This window comes from Carettochelys insculpta, chromosome 4, assembly GCF_033958435.1.
Source record: "Carettochelys insculpta isolate YL-2023 chromosome 4, ASM3395843v1, whole genome shotgun sequence".
In the NCBI taxonomy this organism is placed as follows: Eukaryota; Metazoa; Chordata; order Testudines; family Carettochelyidae; genus Carettochelys; species Carettochelys insculpta.
Genome location: NC_134140.1, coordinates 8,277,512 through 8,303,942, shown reverse-complemented (window position 1 = coordinate 8,303,942; position 26,431 = coordinate 8,277,512). Strand labels below are relative to the sequence as shown.

The following is a 26,431-nucleotide window of genomic DNA, read 5'->3' as shown; positions in this document are numbered from 1 at the left end:
AGCCAGTCCCCGCGCGCCCCCGTCGCGCGCCAGCAGCCGAGGCTCGCAACTCACCTCCCAGGACCCACGGGAGGGGAAGCCTCGTCGGCCAGGGCCCAATCAGCGCGAGCCTCTGATCGGCCAATGGCAGGGCGGCTTACAGAGGCGCGCGGTGGGTGCGTGCGCCCAGAAGGAGGCTCCGCGCGCTGCAGAGCGGAAGTTGCCCTGCTGGGGACGCGGTGCGGGAACTTTTCTCCTCAGCCGCTGCCGGCCTGTCAGTCGCGCGCCGCGCATGGAGCGGCCCCACGGCGGGCAGGCTGCGGGGACGCCGCGGAGGGAGCTGAGCCCCGCGGCGGGGCGCTGAGGCGGGGGTGGGGCCCCCCTCTCCCGGGGGTGGGGTAAATGCTCTGGCACCGCGGGCCGCTGCGGAGCCACGCCGGAGCCACTCGCGGATCGTCACGCACCGTCCCCGTGGCCAGGTGAGCGAGTGGGGGGAGGGGCTCGGCTCGGGTATCCCCGCGCGTCCGGCGACAGCAGGACTCCCGGCCCGGCTCCGTGCGGGGCGGCCCCTGAGGGTGTCTGCCCGCGGCGGGCGGCCGCCTGGAGTGGATGCGCGGCGGACGCGCCCACCTTCAGGAGGGCGCTGCGGGCCGTACCGGTGGGATGCGGACCTCCCTGCTCGTCCGCCAGGCAGCGTCCAGCGCGTCGCCCCCCCCCCCCACCGTCTCGGGGGTCTGAGCGCCCCTGCTAGGTGCGGGCTGGCGGCGCAGGGAACCCCGCTGCCCGCCTCGGATTAGATCCCGGCCGGTGCTGGGCGCCGCAGCCGAGCGGCCCTGGTGCTGAGGAAACCCTTGTCCCAGCGCGGAGGCTTTTGGCGCTCGGCTGGCAGCGCCTAGCGTCTCCTCAGGTGGTGGGGCCGTGCCCGTCCCCACGGCGTTGAAGGCCCAGGCTGCGCTAGGAATGGGGTGCTGCACCGCCCCGCTCAGGGGTGTGAAAAGCCACCCTCTGATTAGAGAAGCCAGCCTAAAGCCCTGTAGGTTGGGCATGCGGCACACTGCCAAGGGAGTTCTTCTGTCCGTCTAGTTACTGCCTCTCTGGGAGGATTATTTACTCCAGCAGCCCTACAGCACTTTAAAGTCTAACAAATTAACTTATTAGGTGATGAGCTTTGGTGGGTCAGCCCCACCGAAGCTCATCACCTAATAAATTATTTTGTTAGTCTTTAAAGTGTTACAGGGCTGCTGGCTTGTTTGGTTAGAGTACAGTTTAGGTACATCTCTGTTGTTGTTCTACCAGGAGAGCTCCTCCTGTTGGCATAGACAGTGGCTGACTCTCTACAGAGCGCTGCAGCTGTGCATCTGTTGCTGTTCAAGTGTGGACAAGTCCTAAGTGCTTGTCTCTCTACTGGTCTGAAGAGTAGGTTATATGGGAGTTCTTTCGTGGTATTTAATCATTAAAGCTGTTCAGTCTGAGGGCTGACCTGACTGTGTGTGGTGCTGGAAACTCTGACTTCACGAGAGTGGGCCCGATTCTGGAATCCGTTCCATGGAGTCACAATGAGGCTCTGTGTTCATATGGAGCAGCTTGGAGGAGAGGGTCTTGGTGTGGAATGAAGAAAGAGAGTGATCGGTGGAAAATGTTGTAGGCAATTGAGATTAAATTCAGTCTTTGTGTAAACAAGCAGAGCTGCTGTTTTAGATGATTATTTGAGTGCTTTATGATAGGACCAAACTCATTTGTCTGTTTTCCAGGTGATTGGTTAGGTTCAGAGCAGTGCATAGAGTAAATTATCTCAACTGGCTAATCCCTCCATCCTGGATATGTGTGTTTTTGTTTTTTGTTTTTTTTTTTGGGGGGGGGGGGGTTGGGCAACTTTTTTTTTCCCCCACTTCCTGTGTTCTCTTAAGACCAGGATGATGAGTTGTATTTGTGATGGGGGAAAGGAGTGCCATATAAAGAATTGCATATGCAAAGTGCTCAAATTTTCAGGGTAGTATTACAGATGATGGAGTAGTATATGGTGCGTACTCTTGTCACCATCCTGCTTCCTTTGAAATCAAGGTTGGGAGGGAAGGGGGATGCTGGACTCTTCTGTAGACTGTAGTGGGAGCAAGAGTGAGACTTAATTTCATACTTAAGTCCTGCTCCAGTACAGTGTAGTTTGCTGTGTATGTGCAGCATTGTGTTCATGCTCCAGGCAGGACATGAACAGGGCCACATATTCAAATGCTGTTTAAAATATATTATATATTAGTGTTAGTACTAATGTAGAGTACTGTTCATATGCAAGCTTTTCATGTATGTTTGGTTAATTAACACTCTCCTCAATCTCTCTTTCCATTTGCTCCCCTTATAGCTTCCACCCCATAGGGAAAGGACAATAGGAAAATGTGACAAAGATCAATAACTGTTTTGATAAAGCTACCCAAGTATAGGTAAGACTTCAGTGTCCCCTCTAATTTTTGCATCCATGTGCAGAATAAATCTTATGTGCACTGAGGCACGTGCAAATGTGCACTGCCAGTAGGAACACATGGTGCTGGCTGTGGGTGCTCTGTTAATCAGGTGGGCAACAATTGAATTTTTTGTGGGTGGCCACCCATGTACTCAGCTTACAGGAGGGAACACTGGGTGAGAGACTCATTACTAGTTTTATAGAGCGGGGAATAGAGGCAAAGATCTGCAGTCATGGTGTCTGGCCATGGCAAGATTGTTGCATGTTTGTGAGTCTTTTAAATGATTTTCCTAGCTCACTGAGAGCTGAGAATTGAATCCAGTTCTTGAGTTCCAGTGCCATGCCTTGGTCCTAATGCACTGTCTTGATCAAAAGACTTTTTTTTCATTCTAGATACATGAAGGCATTTTACTTACTAAAGGCAGAGTGTCGTCTAGTGGGTAGAGCAGGAGATCTGCAAGGTGGAACTGCTGAGTTTTCTTCCTGATTTTTGCCAAGGTCTCCATGGTCTTGGGCAAGTCACTTCATATTTCTGTCTCCAGTCCTCCATCTGTAAAATGGAGAAGACACCTGCCTGGCTTACAGAGGGTGGTTTTAGGGTTGGTTAATGTCCACAGTCTGAATATTGTATAAGTTTAAAATGACAGTTATCAGTGTGTGAATTAGACTTGTCTTGTTTAATCCTCTTGTCCTCTCAAAGTCATCCTCTCTACGTTTAAATGGCAGATGAAGAGGAAAGTTGTTCTGGCATCTGAGTCACCAAATGAAAAGGAAGATGGAAAGAGACTGTTGCCACTTGACTGAAGCACTGAGGAGAGTGAGGCTTCTGTTAGTGGTAATCCTGGATACAAGCAGAATGGGGGATAATTCCAGGGTCCCTGAGCAGCATGCCCCTGTTCATTCTAAGTCACTTAGTATTTATGTTGCAGAAGAATGTAGAACAGACTTCATTGTGTTTGGTGATGTATGCAAATATAGCTATAACATTTGGGGTGGGAATCAAGTTATTGTGTAATAGTCTTAGCATCAGCTGCATTCTGTAACTCTGTTGCATACATGTCTTAAGACTCCCAGCAGTGTTTAAAGCTGTTACTTGTTTTTAACTTATGTCAGGTATAGGAGGGGGTAGCCAAGTTAGTCTGTACGTTCAAAAGCAGCAAGAAGTCCGGTGCAGTGTAAACTGTTGTGGGCAAGGACCCACTTTGTCAGATGCATGAGGAGGCGTTCCAGAGGACGGTCTAAATTTATAGGCTCATGAAAAGGAGTGGGTCCATAGTGGGCCACATCCTCCCTGACTGAATTGACATTGCCAACTCTGGCCCTCCTCTTGACTGGGACTCTCTCCTTTTCATGAGCCTACAAATTTAGACCCTCTTGTGGAACCCCCACTCATGCAGCTGATGAAGCAGGTCTTTGCCTGCAACAGTTTATGCTCCAGAATATCTGTTACTCTATAAGGTGACACAGGACTTCTTTTTTTTAAAAAAACAACAACAAATGGCTTGAATTAGGGGATGCATTTCAGCTGGTGTAATGCAGTGTGGTTTGTTTTTGCTAATGTTCAGAGAACTCTGCTGATTCATGGCAGCTGAAATTCTGGGCCCTCAGACCCCAACCCTGAGAGGTACAGGGACTCAATGGAGAGCTATGCTGACTGTGCTAGCTAAGGATCTTCTCTCATTTCTAAAATCCCTTCTCCTCAGGAGTAAAAATATTACACGTTTTAGAATCTGGAGCTAGGAAAAGACCTGTAGAATTCTGTCAAACATAGCTGATGTCTGCTAAATAGTAATGTGGTGATAGGGTGGATCTCTGTCTGCTGTGAGAGCTGAGGTGAGGGTGTGCATGCATATGTTATGTAGTAGTAAGTAGTAACAGTAACACAAGAGTTTGGTGAAAACACTGGCTTTTGCTTCCCCATGCTTGGTGGAAAGCTCTGGTTCAGTTGAAGATCTGCTTATTTCTGATCATCTGGGTTGTCTTTAAGGATGGAAAATGTGACTGGAAGGAGGAGAGGCTTTCTCTTGCTGAATATGGGGTGACACTAAAATCTGGGAATAGCACGTATCAGTGTGAAAAGAAGCCTGGACCACATTAATCTTCCTTCTATTTTAACTAGATACTAGTGGTTCTTTTGTCAGGTGGGTTAGTGGAGAGAGGAAGCGTGGAAGGGTGCCCGGTACTCTAGCTCAGTTTCTCTGCTGTGAGGCTTGCTGGATTTTTTTTTTTTTTTTTTTCTTCTTTCGTTCCTATCTGGGAGTTGCTAACCCGGTCAGGGGCCTCTAGAGCTTAATTCAGTGCTGTTGTACAGACAAGTGCTCTTCCAGTTTTGAAATCATTGTGTTAGAAATTAACCATCTCTTTTTGTGGTCTGTTGATGAAGTTTGTTGAGAGCATTCAGGAAGCTTTGGAAATGTTTTGGGGTTTTCACTTCTGTTTGGGGATTTCTAGAATTGAAAGAATAATGGTAGAAAGGTTGGCATGCATGTCAGCTACAACCTGCAGTGCTCAGTGTTATGGAACAATCTGACAGATGTGTAAGCATTATTGCTGCTCTTGCAGAGAAGTTGTTCTACTTTTTTATGAGGTAGCCAAAATATTGCACTTCTTAAAAATATGTTATACTGATCAACAAGTGCTGCTTTGGTCTCAGTTCTGTGCATGGGATAAAGGGTATTAGGAATTAAACATGTAGCGCAGTTGCAGCTTCTTTTTTACTTTTTAATTGCTAGTATCCTCCAGTATGCTCACAGCCATCCAGGTGCCTTTTTTTAGTGATCTCTGTGGCTGGCATAATGAGCAGCCCTGTTTGTTCATTTCTTTCACTCTTCTAAGCACACTTTCCTGTCAGTTTGTGTGTAATCTCCACAAGGCATATGTAATTATTTCGAGGCAGTATTGGAACCAAGCTGTTGTTCCTCTCTCCGTGCTGCATGGGATACCTGTGAAGTATGCAAAATGGATTCAAACTTCCAAAACTCTGGGGGGAAGTGTGTGTGTGTGTGTGTGTGTGTGTTGCGGGGGACTGGCGGCATGGTAAGTGGGAGAGGTGACATAATGATTCACAGAAGGGCTGCGTATCAGTGTTTTCTGTGCAGGCCTCTTCCCCCCCCGCCCCCACATTTTTCTCAGGGGTGCCAAAATATTTTTGTAGGCCACTTCTAAAGGAAGGGGGAAACCCTCCTGGTTCCTACCTAATAAAAGCCTCTGTTTAAATACAGGGTAGATGTGGTTCCAGGTGTGGCCTTTGTATTCTCCACCATGCTGATATTTAATGACTGTGTGCTCTGCTGCTTTTGGCAGGTGTGAAACTCTCCCTTTCCCTGGGACTAAATGGACTGTTGGGAGTTTCAGGATTGCTCACAAGTCTTTAAGAAAAAGGGGGGCAAGTTGTTTTTTGTGTTTTGTTTTTGTTTTTTTTTGTGTTTTTTAACAAAAGTATGATCCTGGACAAACTGAAAAGTGGGTCACTGTGCATTTGTGCCAAATTCTGTTCTAGGTAATTATTAATTCAGGATGTCTTCCATGAAACCAGTAGTTACTCTGGTTTTACAGTGAGCTGAGTCATTTGAGTGCTATTAATTGTTTTGTGACTATCATGCCATGTCATTGCTGCACTTCAGTGGAAACACCCAACTGTTGTATTCAGAGTTTCGGTAGAGTGCTGTCAGGGTACCCTGTAGTTACTTGAACGAGTACCAACCTCAGGGCAGATTGTTAGGAAAGGAAGAGAGATTTTAAGTGATTATAAATAATGAAGTGTAAATTGATGAAATCTAAATATAGAATTCATGACAAACGGTTACAAGGTGTAAACTCATATCCCTTACCAGCCTTACCATGGAATCATAATTCTCTTCACTATTCCAATCTGTTTGCCTCCCAGGTAAGCTTATCTTTGTGATGGTTTAAGAGACTAAGGACCACAGCAGTATTCAGGTTACTCATGGTCCCAAAGGACCAATCAGTTGCACCTTAGATTTCACACTATAGACCCTGTTTGTGGTTAATCCTATAATAAACTATATATACAGATGTATTAATAGGCTAAGGAAATCATTTACAAGGTTTAAAGTAGGTAAATATCTACACAAATGAGTTACGATCTTAATTTTCAAAAGGTACTAGAAAGTTCTGTAATAAGCCTTCTGTGTTCTTTTGTGCTTTGCTGATCCAGGTAAAACACCTGTAAATCTCTTCTTGCACCTAGAAACCTTGTTCCTGGAATCCAAGAAATAATGAGATCGTTTTTCCGTGTTTGGGGTGGCTATACTTCCCTCCCTTTCTGGTTGAAGCTGCAAACTCATCTGATGGGAGGAATTCACTTGCAGTGCTCATTATCTTGAGGTGGTGAAGGAATAGATTAAATATTCTTTTGTCCTATTAATGTTTCACTCTACTGTATCTGGTGTTGATGGGTGTTCCTTGTCAGCCAGGATAAAACACCTTCTGTGAGGGATCAGAACTTTTGCACTAATTGTTGTCTCTCCTGGTTGATGATTGCACTCACTGAAGCTTCTATAATTGTGTAAAACACCCAAATGTCATCTGGAATATTGCTCTTAAAGAGGTTAAAGCGTGCAGCAATTTATAAGCATTCTGGAAAGGCTAAATGTTATCAAAACAGATTTGTAAGACTACTCACATGTAGGTGAGCTGACTAACTCCAGTTATGTATTTATTGGTATTTCGCTGAGGCATGCGGACTTTGGCATGACCTGGCAGCTAGGTTGCCAGCATCAGATCCTTATATTAAAATGGCATTAGGAGGAGACGTCACCAGTGCTCCTGAATACGCTTCAGGTTTTTTCCTTTGTTAATAAAGCCCTTGCATGATATTTCCCAGGCTATTGTCTGGATAGTCAAACAGCTTTGTCCTTCAACTCTCTAGCCTGGGGTGCCATTTACACTGCTTTACTATGAGAACAACTGCTCCTGGCCTGTTCACATATATTGGTTCTCAAACTTAGCAAACCAAGGACCCCCATTTTGATTTAAAATTTTTCGTAGAGCCCAAACCTCAACCCCTGCTTAGAGCTAGGCCCTGCCCGGCCCCTATTCTATTCCTTATGCACGGCCTTGCCCCTCCCCCCCCCTGACTTTTTATGTCCCCCCTTTTCCCCATCTCTTTCCATCTGCTCACCTGAGCCTTATATGTGTTTCAGAATCACTATTTTCTGGTGTGCAGGAAGCACTGGGACGGAGGAGGATGAGTGAGTAGATCAGCAGACCCCCCCAGAGTATCCTTGAGGTCTGCAGGCCCCAATTTCAGAAATGCTGCTCTAGCATTTGAAATCACTCCCCAACAGAGTGGTGAATACTTCTAGCCAGTCATTCAGTTGTATTGCAGTGACACTAGCAAATTCGGTTCAAGGTGTACCCCCAGAAATGTATGTTGTGCTGCTCATCACTTTCCTTCTCTGCAATACAAGCTCATAGAAAGTCTTTCATTTCATTATTAAGAGTTATATAATTTCATATCCCCATTGTTTCTCAAACACGCTAGTTTAGAGAAAACAGTGTTGACTACCAAAAGGGATATTAAGTGATTACAAATGAGATGTAAAAATTAGAATTTCTTTACAAAGAAATAAAAGGTAAAACGCAAACTATTACCTAACTTAACAAGCCAACTGAATTAAAAACAAATATTTCTCACCATATATGTATTGCAGACTGGCTACAATCCTTTAGTCAGGATTACTTTCTCAGTTCAATGATGCTTTCTTTGTCATTCAGGTACTGATGCTGTGAGTAGAGATGAGAGAGGTGACGTGTCCTCTTCTTTCTTATAGCATGTCTGTGAGAATCCTCTCCGCTGTGGTTCAGGCAACAGCAAGTCTGTTCTCTATAATATAAACTTCTCTCGCATTCCTCTTCCTGTAAAATAATGGCTGCTTACGTGGGCGATTGCCCAGTTGAAGTTCTTGACACCTGACTGAGGCATCTGTTTGCCTTTTATCTTGGAGGAACTGGTTTGGGCTGCTTCCCCAGGTTTGGATTATGCCTTAATAGTAGCATCATACAGTAGAATCTGATAACTTTATAATGATGCTACACGCTTTTTACCATGCCAATCAGTAAATTGAGAGATTTCTAATTATATTTCACAAGCCATACTTTGTACAAAATCTATACCAGTTTTGTAGAAGTGAGCATAAGGGTACAATCTGTCAAAATTTGCATCAACGCTTTGATATGGATGACTTCCTTGTTGTATTCTTGTAGAGCTAGGTGCCTGTGTAATGGTCCAGAACTGGTCTCTTTTGCTACTTGCAACCATGTAAGTTGGCAGTAGTGTGTTTAGAACTTTTAAATGTTATTGTACAGATGAGGCTTAAGTTGCCTAGTAGCCCTCATTATGGCAAAACATTCCCCCTCAAAGACAGCACAGAGAGAGTGTAAAATCAGTTCAAGAAGGCCTGGAGTGCCTCTTGTCCCCCTCTTAGTTTGATTAGCTCTGAATTTAACCCAGCATTAGAAGCAGTGACAACTACAAAGAGTTTGCTGAAATTGGGGCTAGTACTGGCTCTTTAGCTAAAGCTTGTTTTATGTCTTTGATGTCCTTTTTACAGACCTCAGTCCATCTCATCTGGTCAGGCTTCCCCATTTCGTGTAAGGTCTGTTACAGAGGCCATGTTGTTGCTTACAAACTCTGGTGGTGATTGCCCAGACTGGAAAACTGTTTGGCATGCTTCTGGGTTTGTGGGGCAGGCTGATTCCAAGTGACTTTTACTTTTAAAGATTCAGGGTGAATAAATCCATTTAATCCCATGTCCTAAATAAGGTACCTCAAAGGCCTTGCATTTAGATCTTGCATTTAGATACCATCACAATGAAGTGGCTTCTGTAAACCTCTGCAATACATTTCTCCCACAGCTCAAATGGTCTTGCCAGGAGTCACTAGTGATAGCAGTCTTCTGTGTAGGCCTTGATGAAGAACTATAAATCCTGAAGTGCTTCTGTCACCAGACTTCTTACTCTTCAAAAATCTGCACAATCTCATGGGTTTTATCCCTTTTTAGATGCCATGAGAATAGGAGATGTTAGGGGCTTTTGATTTTTAGCAGTCAACTCGTATCCTTAGCATGCTTTCTTCCTCATCCTGAATATTTTTGCATTTCTCCTTTAGCTAGGGGCAGGGCATGGCCCTGTAGTTTCAACAAAATGCACGTTAAACTTAGGTTGAAAAACACCTGCCTCTGGTATTTCACAAGGGTCAACATCTGCTTTTGGCTCACGTTGAAATGTTCACTTGGTAGCAAAAGAAATCATATACATTACCCTTTATGTTTATGGTAAGCTTTTAATCTGTTGTGTGTACTGTTTGAACAGCTCTTCTGCCTTATGATCTCATTTACCACTGTCATCTTGAAAGGTCCCGCCAAACAACCTTGCATTTTATTCTTCCTCACTGGACTCAAGAACACAGTCACCTGTTATGGTTACATCATGACCATAAACAATCATTATTGATATCACTGTTACATAGCTGTAACAAATCTTGTGCCACATGAGCAGATGGCCAGAAGGGGTTAAACAATTCCAGGACAAATAACGGGGGGTCAGTCAGTAGAGGCATGGTGGCGGGGGAGTATATAAATGATAATTAAGGCAATTCAATGCTAGTTAGGCTGGAGCTTTGAGAAACAAACCTGTATTATTGGAAATTAGAGGTAGTAGGCCAAATGGGGTGCTGTAATAATCATGAATGTCAGACTCTGAACAGGAGGCGGCTAGACAACTCTCCAACACCACATTTTACAGACCTCTTTCCTCTGATCCCACTAAAGAATACCAAAAGAAACTATGCCATCTTCTTAAGGAACTCCCTGCCTCTACTCGGGATCAAATTCTCACACATGGCATCAGATCCCTGGCCAGGATTTTTCATTTTGCTTCCCAAAATCCATAAACTTGGAAACCCCAGACATTTTAGGTGTTGGCACCCTTACTACTGGACTATCCAGCTATGTGAGCTCCCTCCTCAAACCCTGTGTTACCAGCAGTCCTAGAGATCTGAGATATCGCTGGCTTCCTGAGGAAATTGCAGAATGCTTAAAACCTTCCTGATGATACCGTCCTTGCCACCATGAATGCAGAAGCTCTCTCCACCAATATTCCCCATGAAGATGGACTACAAGCAATAAAGAATATTATCCCAGATGTTACTAGGATAAATCTGGTGGCTGACCTATAACTTTCTGACCAACAATTATTTCTGATTTCGGGACAGTTTATACCTCCAGAGCAGTGGCACTGCTGTGGGCACCTGCATCCCCCTAGAGTATGCTAACATTTTTATGGGAGACTTAGGGGACAGGAGCTGAAGAAATGTTTTTCTATCACCCCTCCTGTACTTATGCTACACCGATGACATCTTTATCATTTGGAACCATGGTCAAGAGACTTTGGAAGAATTCCACAGAGATTTAACAACCTGCCGCCCACCATCAATCTCAGCTTTGACCATTCCACACAAGAGAGCCATTTCCTGGATACCACAGTACAAATTCACTGGTGACCAAATCAGCACCACGCTACTGGAAACCCACTGACCGCTACACTTACATTCACACTGCCAACTTCCATCCAGGACACATCGCACGATGCTTCGTTTATAGTTAAGCCCTTAGATATAACTGTCTCTGCTCCAGTCCTGCTGAAAGAGACCAAAAACTTCAAGATGTCTACCTGGCATTCGTAAAACTTAATTACCCACCGGGAGAAGTTAAAAAAACAGATTGACAGGGCCAGAGGAATATCCTAGCTACTTCTAGATAGGCCCAAGAAGGTTAATGACAGAAAAGTACTTTTCACCTATAGCCTCCAGCTCATACACCTCCAGCACATTGTCAACAATCTACAACCTATATTGGAATATGGCGCTGTACTCTCAGCGGACCTGGTTGAGAGGCCTGTGCTTTCCTATAGACAACAACCTGACTTTTCGGGAAGAAGGGTCCTCTGGAAGAAGGACTTCCTTCCAGAAGCCGTGCTTCCCCCCCCCCCCCCCCCGGGCAGCGCTTCCACACAGTGTTTTGGAATCCAGAAGAACGGTCTTCCGGATTCCAAGTCACGTGATGTTGTTCTAATGAGTCGTGAGGAATTTGCATCCACGCCTCATTAGCATCTTTTGCTCTGTGTATTAGCGTGCCACTTCCAAAGGAAGTGGCCTGTGTAGAAACGGCCAAGGTGTCAATAGAGAGAGCAATTGCATTACAAGGACAACTTCCCCATCTTTGATATTTGTAGTAATCTTAGGCAAGTTACTTAATAGGTGCTTGAGGTAAGTAATTTTCTTCTCCACCCTTTGCGCCCCATCCCCTTCTGGCCTATGTAGCTGATTTTAGTTTACATTTCATTTTTTTTTTTTTCTATCTCCCTGTTAAATTCTCATTGTGCTAGTTTACTTTCATCACAATTCCAGATCTAACGTGGGTCTGTCCCATGAATGCCTATCACCTAATAAATTTATTTTGTTAGTCTTTAAAGTGTTACATGACTCTCTTTGTTTTGTAGAGGTAATACAACTTGTAAATATTTACTTACCTTACAGATAATTTACTGTGTACATTAATAGTTCCTGTTGCACTCTAACAGTTGATTCAGGGATGAAAAGGTAATAACATTTAGATGAATCTTGGGTAAGATAATGTCATTCAGTGTCTCTTTAAACTATCGGAAGACGTGACACTAACTTGGATACCTCTGTAACAAATTACCTGATGTTTTTCCATCAGGTTGCATCAAAGGATTGTTGTTCTTCCCCACCGAGAGGCTTCAGGGTCCTGATCTCTCTTCTCATGTCAGTTTGGATGCTCACGGGGAAAAGCTGCAAGCCATAAAAAAAAAAAAAAAAAAAGTGAGATCACTGGATATATTGGCGCTTCTTCAGTCGACGCTGATTTACAGTCTCAGATCTGCTTGAGGTTTCATAGAAAGGAAGCCAAGCCACAGGGTTTGAGGTTCCATTAATTGCTTGTAATCACCCTGAATATGGATTTTAGACTATAACCATAAACTAAATTCTAAAAGAACTTCTTGCAACTAGAGGATCATATCTCTGTGTAATGAACCTCAAGAATTGAGCTCCTGTTTGTATGTTGAGCTTTTAACCAGTACTCTCTTTTTCCTTTTTAACTTTGGTCTAGATAAGGACTGGCTGTAACATTTCTTTTTTTTTTTTTTTTTTTTGTGATGAGGTCTGAAACATTTATTGATCTGTATCAAGCCCGATCCCCACTCTGGCAGAAGTTGGGGTCCTGTAAGAACTTTTGTTTCCTGCCATTAAAGGCTCTCCCCCCACCCTTTTTTTTTTTTTTTTTAAATAAGCAAACAACCAAAAATGTAGTCCACCCCCATTCTCTGGCTGTAGATGATATATTGCCACCGCCAAAGTGCAAAGCCTTCATTTTAGAACCCAGGAAGACACACTTGGGATGTTTCCCTGTGGGGTAACCCCAGGGTCTTAACTTTCCCTCAGGAGGGAGTTTGAAGACAAGCTGCAATTTTTTAAGCTGACCTTTCAGTAATAGCGATGGGCACGCAGAACAGCCAGCCTTCTAGGACACAGGAATTAGGGATGCTAACCAGTTAACTGGTGAGCTTGACCCTAAATGGCTCCTAGGAGCACTCTGGGCTGGGCTTCTCCAGCCCAGCCGAAGCAGCCCTTCACCCGACCCCGAAACATTTAACTGATTAAACTTACAATTTAATCATTTAAACAAACAGGATTTTACATCCCTAACAGGAATCGGATCATAGCCTTAAAAGGGTGATCGTGTTAAGAAAAGAAAAAAAGCATAGTTGGTAAGCTTATTTATTGGTAGACATTAGAGCAACTAAAAACATGTTAGCTTAAAGCACAGAATTGTGCCCCTGAGGTTGTTTAAAAGTTAGTATACAGGGAATACATAAATCAGCCTGAGAAGGCCTGCAAACCAAACTCAGAATTAAAAGAATGACCTGACTTGTCTGACTAAACATCCTCTCTTTTTACTCTCACATCTGTTGTTCCAAGATTCTTCTTTAGATATAGGTATTACTGAAAAATTCCATTCCTGGATCTTAGTTTAATCTATCTCTCCTATCTCACCTTTACTAACACAGAAGACTGCTACAGCAGATCACTGCTTCAATTCAGAAATCCCACTTTCTTCCCATTAGCTCACCTGGTTGCTTGCCAACACAGGGTTTAACTATTCACAGGTAACTTAATTAACTGAATGGCTGGGATATTTAAAAGGGTAGTAGCTCTTCCATCCATCACAGGCTGGAAGGCAATGTATTTGATCCCTTGGAATTGGTAGAACTTTATTTGGCTGGGGTGTGTGTGGGGGTGGTCTGAGGCTGGGTACCTTAAAGGGATTGCTTGTCTTGGTAGTACCCAAGCTATTTTTGTGCTGGCTTGGAATATAAATATCATAGAATCCTAGAAAACTAGGACTGGAAGGGACCTCGAGGTCATTGAGTCCAGCTCCCTGTCCTCATGGCAGGACCAAGTACTGTCTAGACCATCCCTGATAAACATTTATATAACCTGTTCTTAAGTATCTCCAGAGATGGAGATTCCACAACCTCCCTAGGCAATTTATTCCAGTGTTTGAACACCTTGACAGTTAAGAACTTTTTTCCTAATGTGCATCCTAAACCTCCCTTGCTGCAGTTTAAGCCCATTGCTTCTTGCTCTATGCTCAGAGGCCAAGAAGAAAAAGCTTTCTCCCTCCTCCTTATGACACTCTTTTAGATACCTGAAAACTGCTATCATGTCCCCCCTCAATTTTCTCTTTTCCAAACTAAAGAAGCCCAATTTTTTCAGCCTTCCTTCACACGTCATGTTCTGTAGACCTTTGATCATTCTTGTTGCTCTTTTCTGCACAGTCTCCAATTTCTCCACATATTTCTTGAACTGCGGTGTCCAGAGCTGGACACAATACCCCAACTGAGGCCTAACCAGCGTAGAGTAGAACAGAAGAATGACTTATGTCTTGCTCACAACACACCTGTTAATAAATATTGGAATAGCCACCAGCTTTGGGGATTGTCCATGCCATTTCTTGCAGTGCATCCTAACTGAGCGACCTCAGCTGCCTCCCTGGGGACTCCAGGTATTGCTTCTATTTCAAAAGATCTTTCTTCAGCATCTTTGTTATACCAAGCTTTCCGAGATGCTGAAGTCCACTCTAATCTTTAAATTCTCATTAAAATGAATGACTTGCTCTCTTACAGAATGTCCAGACTCTCTTGTGTTAGTCTTCCAAGAGCCTCAAGTTAATTGTTGGGGTCCACTCACCTGTGTTCCACAAGGGAGGTCAAAGAGGATAGACTTCATTGACTTTAGGACAATGCCTGTTTGTAAATAAGGGAGCAACAAAATCCAGTCATTCTCTTGTCAGTTAACAAATGTTCTCATCTTAGACTTGTGGCCAGTGGAGTTTTACTACCAGACCATCGGTTTCTGGATGATAGGGAGCAATATAAATGAGTATGCCTTATACCATGCAACTCTTAACTCTTTTGAGAACCTAGTCTCCTAAAAATAAGGGAGCAGCAGAGGTGTTCAGATGATTGTTGTAATGGGAGTGCTGAGAGCCATTAAATCAAACAATAAACCCTTTGTATAAAGGAAGTTGCTTAAAGTCAAGGGGTACTGCAGCATGCCCACACCCTTATTTCTGGCACCTATGAGTGGTAGCCCAAGTTTCAGCTTCTACATGAATTGAATTGTGGTTTCAGGTTAACTAGTGGCAGAATGCACCATTATCTGTGTGTAAATGTGATCTGGGTATGACTTTTTTCTTGGTTTCCAGGGCATGTAACACTTTCCATTGGAGATCAGCACATTAATTACTGTCTCTCCTGTCCGGTGACTTATACTGTTACAAAGCATATAATGCAAACATTCATATACTATCTCTGTGCATGGGGTACAGATGTTATAAGCAAAATTAATGAATGGAGCAATTCACAAGCATTCAGCAAAATTTGAGCTCCACACATGCTGATCATCCTAATATATGCTTTACCAGTACTAATGCACAGGTGAGCCAGACTGATTTCAGCCATTGTAGCGGTCAGTGTTCCACAGAGGCTCAGGGACCTGGCTTGAGCTGGCACCTTATCTCTTGGCGTCACCCGTGCTATCAATGATTGGTCTTCTCTCTGACCTCAGTCTTACTGCAAACTCTTGCTACTTGGGAACTGTATTTCACTGGTGGGTGGAGATTGGATTAAATGTATATAGATAAAGATTGTGTGTGTGTGTGTGTGAGAGAGGTGAGAAATGCTTTGTGAGTGGAAAAAAGGCTTAGACATCTACGTGGATAATGAGAACATGAGAGATTATGTTAAGTAGGATTAATATTTCAAATATGAGACACACTCTTGTGCTCAGTTACTGTTGAGAGGGTTAGGAAGTACTTGGTGGGCTGGGAGCGAGGGTGGGGTAGGGTGGGGAAATCAGTTTGTTAAGGTCATTTTGCATTCTAAGCCTATACCCCAAAGCACTTGCAATCCCTCCCATGGAGGTTTCACGTGCGAGTTTCATAAGCTTCTCTGCCATGATCTAAATCATTGATGATGGCGTTGACCAGAACAGGACCCAGGCCATTACCTGTGGGACCCAATTCTATATATATGTTCTTTCAGCTTGACCCTGAACCATTTGATTGCTCTCTGGGAATGGTTTTGCAATATTTCTCTAGGTTGAGACTGTATCAGAAGCCTTACTAAAGTAAAGATCTATCACATGAGTCTGAAACCTGCAGCTTTTCAAGGATTCCTTTGTGGTTCCCAATGCTTATAATTGCAAAGTAAAACAAATCCTCCTGATTATTTTTGATAGGTGGTGAACATCTAAAAGCCCAACAATGAGCAACTCCTATCTAAGTAGCAAACTATATGTAATCTCAAAATGTTAGACAACTCCCCCTTTAATATGTGCAGTGAATTGTGGGATATGGTACAGTATCTGTGTTTTTGATAGTGTTGCTAATAAGTCTTTATTTTTGAAAAGGAAAAGGAAATTTGCAGCATTCCTGCTGTCAAGGGTGACACATGTTTTAAGAAAGATCTGAAATTAAACGTGAAATAAAATTGGCACAACTTAAAATGTGTTTGGGAGTGAAAGTCAGCAAGGTAGTGGCACAAACACACATGTGACATGTGAAGAAATAGAATATGTAAAGTTTTTGAGCATCCTGCAGTAAAGATGTGTCACATTACAAATCATTGTCAGTTGTTCTTAAAATATGGGGTTAAAGTACGATTTCATGTCTCATAGTCACAGGAATTGCAGTGCTTGAATTACTGAATTTGCAAAAATGGCTGTTCTTGCTATTTTGGTTGCCAACCCCAATCTACCACTCCTCCCCATCCATGAGGTTTGTTACCGATCACAGAAAAAATTGTTAGGTTGGTTTGACATGATTTGTTTTTTACTGATTCAAGCTATTACTTTTCACTTAATCTCTGAGGCTGTTTCTACACAGACCACTTCCTTTTGGGAGTGGCAAGCTAATACACAGAGCAAAAGATGCTAATGAGGTGCAGATGCAAATTCCCCATGCCTCATTAGGATAATGTCACGTGATTTGAATTCCGGGAGACTGTTCTTCCAGATTCCAAAATGCTGTGTAGAAGTGCGGCCCCTGGTGGGGAGCGCAGCTTCTGGAAGGAAGTCCTTCTTCTGGAGGCCCTTTCTTCCTGAATATTTTTGGGAAGAGGAGGCCTCCAGAAGAAGGACTTCCTTCTGGAAGGCCCCCCGGACGCCCCGCTTCTACGTGGTGTTTTGGCAACTGGAAGAAAGGTCTTTTGGACTCCAGATCATGTGACATATGCTAATGAGGTGCAGGGAATTTGCATCCATGCCTCATTAGCATCTTTTGCTCCATGTATTAGCGTGGCCTGTGTAGAAACGGCTTAAGTGTTTACACAGTGGTTGTCGTTATTCCCGGTTTTATAGAAGTGTGCTGTATTTGTCCTTTGCTCGTCCTCTGGGATCTCTCATGTTTTCTGTGACTAATCTAATAATCACTATTGGCTTAGATACCTCCTCAGTCAGGCCCTTGAATAGTCTAAGGGATATTTTATCAGGCCCTGGTGATTTGAAGACCTCTAACTTGCTGAAGTAGTTTTAACTTGTTCTTTCCTTATTTTAGTTGCTAAGCCTCCCTTGTTTTCACTGGCATTCACTGTTGAGCATCTGTTTGCTAATAACCTTCTTGGTGAAAAATGAAACAATCATGTAACACTTCTGCAGTTTCCACATTTTCTGTTCATCCCCATCCCAACTGAGTAAAGGGTCCTTGGTGTTGTCTTGATTCTAACATGATTGTAGAATATTTTCTTGTTACCCTTTGTCTCTAGCTATTTTAATTATTTTGTGCCTTGGCCTTTCTAATTTTGTCGCTGTATACTTTATAATTTGACCTAGTTTCCAGTTGCTGTAGGATGCTTTTTTTAGGTTTCAGATAATTGAAGAGTTCCTGCTTAAATAAGGAACAAGAAGTCTTGTGGCACCTTATAGACTAACAGATATTTTGGAGCATAAGCTTTCGTCGGCAAAGACCTGCTTCATCAGATGCCTGAGTTGGGGGGGAGGAGGGGGTTGGTTTCAGAAGGGTAATTTAAAGAATGGGGTCCCAGTAAAAGGGAGGGCCACAGCTGAAAAGGTCTCATCAGCAACGTGGAAATGGCCCATTTTCAATAGTATGTATCAAAAGAGGAAAAAACAAGTCAGATCAGATGGGGATATGAGCCATTGTCAGAGTCTAATGGGGAGATATTAACATCCAGAGCAGAGAAGCTGTTTTTGTAAGTTGCGAGCCACTCCCAGTCTCTGGCTATGGCTACACTAGCCAAAAACTTCATAATGGCCATGCAAATGGCCATTTCAAAGTTTACTAATGAAGCGCTGAAATCCATGTTCAGCACCTCATTAGCATGCGGGTGGCCGCAGCACTTCGAAATCGACGTGGCTCGCCACCACATGGCTCGTCCAGGTGGGGCTCCTTTTTGAAAGGACCCCAGCTACTTCGAAGTCCCCTTATTCCCATCTGCTCATAGGAATAAGGGGACTTCGAAGTAGCTGGGGTCCTTTCGAAAAGGAGCCCCGTCTGGATGACTCGCGTCGATTTCGAAGTGTCGTGGCCTCCCGCATGCTAATGAGGTGCTGAATATGTATTTCAGCGCTTCATTAGTAAACTTTGAAATGGCCATTTGCATGGCCATTTTGAAGTTTTTGGCTAGTGTAGACACAGCCTCTGTTTTAATCCTTGGTTACTGGAGTCAAAGTTGTCAATAAATTGCAGTTCAGAGACTTCTGTCTCCATTTGATTTTTGAAATTTCTTTGTTCTAGGACTGGCACCCTTAAATCTGCCACTGAGCGTCCAGGGAGACTGAAGTGTTCCACGATGTTACTGTTCCTGATGTCTGATTTTTGTCCATTTATTCTTTTATGTAGAGACTGTCCAGTTTGGCCAATGTAAATTGCAGTGGGGCATTGCTGGCACATGATGGCATATGTTATATTAGTAGATGTGCAGGCCTCTCAAGGAAAACAAGAGAACGCCACTGACTATCACATACAGCTCCCACCTAAGGCCTCTCCAACGCATCATCAGTGATCTGCAACCCATCCTGAACAGTGATCTTTCACTCTCACAGACCTTGAGAGGCAGGTCTGTCCTTACCTACAGACAGCCTGCCAACCTTAAACAAATCCTCACCAGCCACTACAAATCACAAACCAGTGGCTCTAGGCCTGGAATCAGCCCCTGCGACGGTCCTTGTTGCCATCTGTGCTCACATATCTATACCAGTGACGACATCACAGGACCTAACATCAACCATACCATCATGGGCTCCTTTACCTGCACATCTACTAATATAAGTAGTATACTGCTTTGAGGTGTGGAACAGGTGATATTCACTCTTGTACCAGTGATAAGCTCGAGGTTCAGTATAGCAAGACCCCTCAGGACTTGGAAGCAGGATCTTTCACTGGAAAGGGACAATTTCCAGTTTGTCAAAGGAATGGACTGTACTGTCTTTTATTCTTCATAGTAACTTTTGGAAATCCCACGAGATTAGGGGTCCTGTGCCCTGAGGTGACTGGTTTCACCCTACATTCACAATGCCACGGTCAGGGCAGGCTGCAAAAAGGAAAGGAAGTTCTCCCCAAACTGTTTAACAGAGAATGTAGATTCACCCACCAGTCAAACTGTTCTGCTGATCTACTGCACTGCTTATCAAAAAAGCTTCACAGCCCCCTTATTGCAGTCCAGTCTTTCTGCCAGTCAGCGAAGAGGTCCAGCAAAGTGAGAAGTTAAGTAGCACTCTACTCACTATACAAAATATTCTTGCAATCCCTACAGGGTCAGAGACGTTACCAGATTAGTTCTAGTTTGGGGTCTTACGCAAAATGCCATCCTACCAGCTAATCCTTTAGTATCTAAACCGAAAGATCTAAATCTCTTATGAAAGAAGAGAATTATTAAATGGTGAAAGCAATCAACTGCATATGTATGACTTCAGAGGCCTCATGTCAGGTTCTTAGCCGCATTGATGAATTTGCTGGCTTGTAGAGTCCCTGTGGAACACATTCAAAGCTTCTGTTTGTAAATAGTTGCACCAGAGGTGAACAAGCTGCTTTTTTATATATTTTGCTATGTGGCTTGCAAGTAGTAAACTCCACTACACATACATGGAAAAGCTCTTGGAGTCCCATGGCAGCAGACTATGTCCTGCTGACTCATAAGCCCAGCTTCCTGGCCCTTTTTTTCTTTATTATGCAACTATTTGCCCATAGTGCTGACACCAGACTATATAAGGATTCATCATCTAGAGTACTGGAGTCCAAAAGAAATTTCACAATCACCACAGCCCACTGCCTTTCCCCCTTCCCACTGCCCCCTGCAAAATTACTCACCAGAATCATATGCACACATGCATGCGTGATCTGCAGCTGGAGCTGCTGCTACCATGCAGGCAAGCGGGTTGCAGCTGGAGCTGCAGGTGGCCCGCCATGGCCACAGGAGTCCAGAGCTCAGGAGGAGCTACCACTACTGCCACACACTTTTCCTACCAAGTGGTGGTGTGCAGAGCTGGTGGAGGGCGCTTCATTTCTCCACAACACAGTTTCCTGCTCGCCACGTGATAAACGGGAAGCATATTGGATGCTGCAGATCTAAACTGTTCACAAGTGTCCCTCAGAAACACAGCACAAGTTTGAGATGTGCGCATATTGCACATTTATAATTAATGACACAGATGATGCACACATGTAAACAGTTATCATACTTATGGGAAAGATGTGATTTTTGAGATGTCACATGGCATATCTTGAGGTTCATGGCAATTTTGTAATAGTGATATAAAATATAAATAGTTGTCTCATAACACAGCTATATGGTGTTGAGCATAGGCATGGCAGCTTTTTGTCACTTAGGTAACGTTTTTAAACATTCTTTTTTTATAGTTTTAATTCTGTGTTGGAAGTTGGATGGGTGAGTTATTTAGCAATAGTAAATGTTGTCAATTTTTAATATTTTGACATTGTATGTTTTGTGTGACTGACGGTCTATCTGTAAATCATATTCTTAAATTCTCATGCAGTATGTGTTCTTTCCTTGCTTCTGTGAACACTGATTATTGATTTTTTTTTTTGGTGAAATTGACATTTTACAAATCCAGTACTTCTAAACCTGAACATAGTGAGAAACAGTGTCTGCCCCAAATAGCTTGATCTTGATTGATAAATCCAAAAAAGGTTGGAAAGAGAAATGGAGGTGCGGAGAAGGGAAGTGACTCATGCAGGATTTACACAGAAGGTGAGTTGAAGGATCAGGCATAGAATGTCTGCCCTTTAAATCAGAGTTTAGTCCTCCAGCCCATTGCTTCTACTTCTTGCAAGTCTCAAAACCCCCAAAATTTAAAGAAGTGATACTCCTGTGTGGAAGTAACTTTTTAGACTAGAGACTTTTAAGTGTGTTGGTTGTGATTTCTGTCTTCCTCTAAGAGCTGCTCTCTAGGGTTCATGACAAGTACTTTTACAGCCAGATTACTTAAAGAGGAAAATCAGAACTTCATTTTTAAAAATACTGCAAAAAATATTTGATATAATCAGAACAGGTGATCCAGCATGGTATAAAACTAGCAGTTTATGCACTCACCAGTTGTCAGTAATAAGCCCTCATACTACATCAACAGGTAGTTCTCTCTAACCTGGGTGCCTAGAGTCAGACTCTTAAACCCATATCTTGGCAGCTACATATAAGTTGCTAGAATTCTTTTTCCACCTTTCAGAGGGCCTGAGATCCACAGTCCTCAATGGAATCTGGAAGAGTTGGGGGAGTTAATCACCTTTTTAAAAACAAGTTACTGTTCTTTTTGGGTAGCCTAATAATGGATTTCAGAGTATAGGTTGGACTTTTCTTGTCTGGCACCCTTGGGACCTGAATAGTCCTGAACAAAGGAATTTGCCTGACATGGGGAGGTCAGGGCTTGGGAGGTGGAGTGCATAACTTCCTTGGACACCGGGCACTACTGCTGCCAACCCTGCTGTCTGCACCCAGCCCAGGTAGCCCCGTGGGCTCTGCTGGCTGGTGCTCTCTGGTCCAGTGTGGATCGTGCTGGACCAGAGTGTCCTGAAACAGCAAAGTACAAACTGTAAGTGTAGGCCTCTGTGTGTGTATATGAGTACGTGGAGTCTCCGTTGCTGGCAGTTTTTAAAATGAAATTTGGATGTCTGTATAAAACATCTAGTTCAAATACATCATTTTTAAGGAAGTTCAAACATTTTTGTTACACAAGAGGTCAGACTAGATGATCCCTGTAGTCTCAAGGGGTCTTGGAATATGAATAATATGATCACTGTAGTTTATACATGCAGTTAGTCTCAGGTTAGGACTACCAGTGTTATTCAATCCTCTTCCCTAAAGACAGATCGGTCTGTGCTGCTCTGGGCTGCACCCTCCCAGATACTGCAATTTATTGTCTTTCCCAGAGGGCATGATTACAACATATCTTGGAACTGATGATGATGGATTATCCATGCTTGTCAGTATAATATTCAAAATTTTCTCCCATTCTTCTGCTGAATGCAAGGATCTGTGATTACTCTGTGTGCAAACTGTTTTTGTTTAGATTGTGGGGGGGAGAAAAATCTCTAGATTGCACAAGTCATTGACACAAATGTTGTTAGATACCCAGCTATAAATAATGGGTGGATTGCAAATGTCGGGTCTCTTAGTTTTTAAGGGTTTACCTGGTGGCATGCTGTAGAGGTAGACTATCCCGCTGCTTGTATAATTATCTCTGGTTTGTCGCTGCAGTTGCATGAACCAATTGATACTACTGTTGGGGGTTTGAGTTGTGGTTTCTTGTTTTGGGTTTTTTCACCCAAGCAGGCTTTCAAGATAATTTTTTCTCGGGTGCATAGTAGAAATTGATCAAACCTGACCACTATCAATCAGATGTGCATTTAGCAGAAAACCTTGATTTTTTTAAATCCAGTGATTTTTTTAATCATGGTTTTTCATTGGCTCTGCTCACTTACTTTCCTAAAGAAAGGTTAATTTCTCTTTTTTTGGATTGGTAACCATTTAAAACTTTTTCGTTTACAACTCAATGTTAGTAGTAGTAGTAGTAGGCATCCTTCAGTCTATGTAGACTATGGATCAACTCAGTGTTATCTTTACGGTAAATTTGCTAATCAGGAGGATATATTATATTGTGGCAAAACTCTGGCTGCATCCCAAGGGAACTGCAGTTCTGACAAATAGGCTTGTCTCAGAGGCTTGCTGTGGCCCTCCATGCAGTCTCTTTACATAGGCAAGGGTCACAGCCTGCTGGGCCACTTCCATCATAGGCTAGTCCGCAGTTTGGGAAGAAACCGGAACTATGGAGGGGTTTTCACTTCTCAGGGGAAAACTGTACAGGCGCATGGAAGAAGTTGGGGGAACCATGGGCCTATCTACTATTCCAGGGTTCCAGCCCAGGAACCCTAAGTCACTAGCAACAGATGGGATTCCTTTTTAATACCAGTCTGGCAGCTTCTTCTATGCGCCACTTCCTCAAATGCTCCCTCCAAATACCTTTCCTCTGGTGCCTGAGCAAGTCTGTCCTGCTGCTTCACAGCACTCAGCATTGCTTGCAGTCCTTAGCTCTTAGGCACCTCTATCGTTGTGTTTCCCTTCTGTGCTGGTGCAGGGCTGCCTTTAGAGCTGGGTAGCTTTGCAAGCCACACCAGTGCCAGCAGCAGTGCAGAAGAAAGGGTGACAATTGGATGTTAACTCTGCTGTGAAAAATGGTATTTGTATGTTCATTAATATCACTTTTTTACTGAGTTAGTGCAGACTTCATAGCTGACTTAAGAGCTAGCTAGGAAGAATGTCTTGTTTGAGAATCCCTAGTGTAGCGTGAATTGATAATCTGGTCCTGTTCCTCGTGGACTGCTTTCTGCATCACACAGTCACGAAAGTCAAGTGGCCAATATCACGTGAGCTGTGGAGAGTGAACTACATGTGAGGCAGTTAGAAGCGAGGATGATAGACTTGGGGGATGGAGGGGAAACTAGCGTTACTGTTGTCCATACCATATCTGTTCTGTGCAGAAAAAGACAGCTCCAGCATCAGAAGTCAAAAACCAAAGTGTGGATAACTTCCTTTGCTCAGTTTGCTTGTTAGTGCTGAATCTGCTTTGTCATTCACAGTTTCTGTCTTGGCACCTGAGTGCAATTTCACGTTTCCAATAGCTAGCTATATATGGCACTTGCATCCTCTGCAACTTCAACAAAAATGCTGAAAGTGGTGTTGAGAATCTGCCAGGTCATACCCCTGGTCGGTATTCATCACACAAGCAAACATGGTTTTCAGGGAAGGCATTTCATATTTTTGGCGTAAAAATAAGGAAGGGGTTTGTGGGCTCTGTGTGTGTGGCTTTTTTTCTTCTTTAAGGTTTCTTCCCATTGGTTTGCAGAGAGGAAATGAAAATATATGGTTTCCAGTGCTCTAGTGGGGAGAGTTCCAGTGCTGCATAATTACCCAGTATAGGCAGCTTGTAAATCCTAGCAGCATGAAGCTTGGAATTACTCCTGTGCATTCAACTAAGCTGTTGTGGAAATTCCTAATTAGCAGAAATGAACATTACAGACAGGGTGAGTAGCCCTTTTTAGGGTGACCTGCACTGAACTTTAAACACTGGCCATGAATTTCATACTGACTAGTGGGTTTCTGTCCACTGGAACTAAAAGCACCATCCTATAAGGTGCTAGGAGCCTTTGTCTCTTCTTGACTACTTCTGTGTGAACTGAGAGAAGCTACGAGATCACTAATTGAGAGAACTGGTTCAGGTAACAAACTGTCATATTCAACTTTTAAAAAAACAAAAAAAACACTGAAATCCTGACTGTTTTCCTGCTAATGCAGGCTGGAGAGAGGCAATGCAGAACAAAATGGCGCAGGGTGACCAGAAGGGATCTTGAGTGGTGGAGAGCATACAAATTTTCTTTTAAAGAGCAACCTCAGCTGTTTCCAGCAATGCTTTGTCTCTCTCCAGGACCTCTCTCAGAAGATTACATTGCTTTTGGGTAACAAAGGGGCATCAGTTGCAGTTGCTGGGCACCCTGTAGTGCTTTGTTATTGATGGGATACAGTATTCTACCATGCTGCTGCACAATTGTGCCAAGACAATACAAGGGAGTGAGCTTTCTCCTCTTGGCAGAGAACACAGGACAGGATTCTGTCCAGACCTTGCCTTCCTAAAGCAAAAAAGCTCTTGACACGCAATACCGGTGTTTTTCTTTTTTTAAAAAAAAAAAAAAAGCTCAGATTCCTTTGTGAACAGTTGAATATGCTGGTTAGTGTGTAAATTAACACATTCACCCCGGAATATATGATATCCCGGCTAAATGATGGTTAGCTCCCCACTAAGATTTAAAAGATGTTCATGATGACAAAGGAAAGAAAGTGATTTTGTGTGGCCCATAAAAGGATAGCAAAGGCTCATTTAGACATTTAGGAAAGTTTTTCTAACTATGAAATGAGTTAGGCTATTTCCCCAAGAAAAGTTAAGTAGCAGATCCTCCTTTGTTTGGGATGATTAAGGTAGGACTATACGAAACACTGTGTAGTATACAGTAGGGCACAACCCTAAAGTAGAGAGCTGCCTTTTGGTGTTAGAACAGATCTCAAGACGAGACTAAGGGCTGGCTGGATCAAAAATAATTCCAGCATTTTTGTGACTGTACTATGTTGAGAGATGCGAGGTATTCCAGTGAGAGGTGCAGTCTGACATGAGTGCTGTGGGAAAGCCAGCATGTCAACTAATGGGGAAGCAATTTTAATGTAATTTACTTTGAGCCTCTAACCTGACACGAAGCACCTCTGCCATTTTTGCATTTTTCTTATGGTTTATGAGGAGAGGCTGAGGGTTTGGGGCTTAGTAGTCTGCAGAAGAGATTGAGAGGGGATTTGGTAGCAGCCTTCAATTACCTGAAGGTGCGTTACAAAGAGGATTGGAGAGAATCTGTTTTTGGTGGTGTTGGACAACAGGAGGAGGATCAGTGGTCTCAGGTTGCAGTAGGAGAGGTCTAGATTGGATATTAGTAAAAACTATTTCATAAAGTTGGGGGTGAAGCACTGGAATAGGGGACCTAGAGAGGTGGTGAAATCTCCATCTCTAGAGATTGTCCCAGTTTGACAAAGCCTTGACTGGGATTATTAGTTGGGACTTGGTCCTGTTTGAGCGGGGGGTTGGACTTGATGACCTCCTGAGGTTTCTTCCAACCCTCTGATTCTATTAATACAGTTGTAAATGTATAAGGCATGTGGGGTGTGCAGGGAGGGGTAGTACCTCTGTTGGAGGGACTTGTCGTACCCCTTTGGGGGTAGTCCGTCCACTTTGGTCCCCACCTGTCACTCAGCTCTCACTTGTGGCTCCAAGTAGCTGCAGCATGCGCAGCAGCCACGCCCCAGGCAACGGCTTCGACAGGC

At 43.6% G+C, this 26,431-nt stretch overlaps 1 protein-coding gene across 3 annotated transcripts in view; it reads left to right on the top strand.

Annotated features, from left to right (window-relative positions):
* Positions 1–201: 201 nt before the first annotated feature.
* PTPRA (protein tyrosine phosphatase receptor type A) overlaps positions 202–26,431 on the top strand; it is a 206,152-nt gene continuing 179,922 nt past the window's right edge. For all 3 annotated transcript variants that reach the window (XM_074992242.1, XM_074992240.1, XM_074992238.1), the window contains exon 1: positions 202–458. The gene's annotated coding sequence lies outside the window, so the exon portion shown is untranslated. The remainder of the gene's footprint in view (positions 459–26,431) is intronic.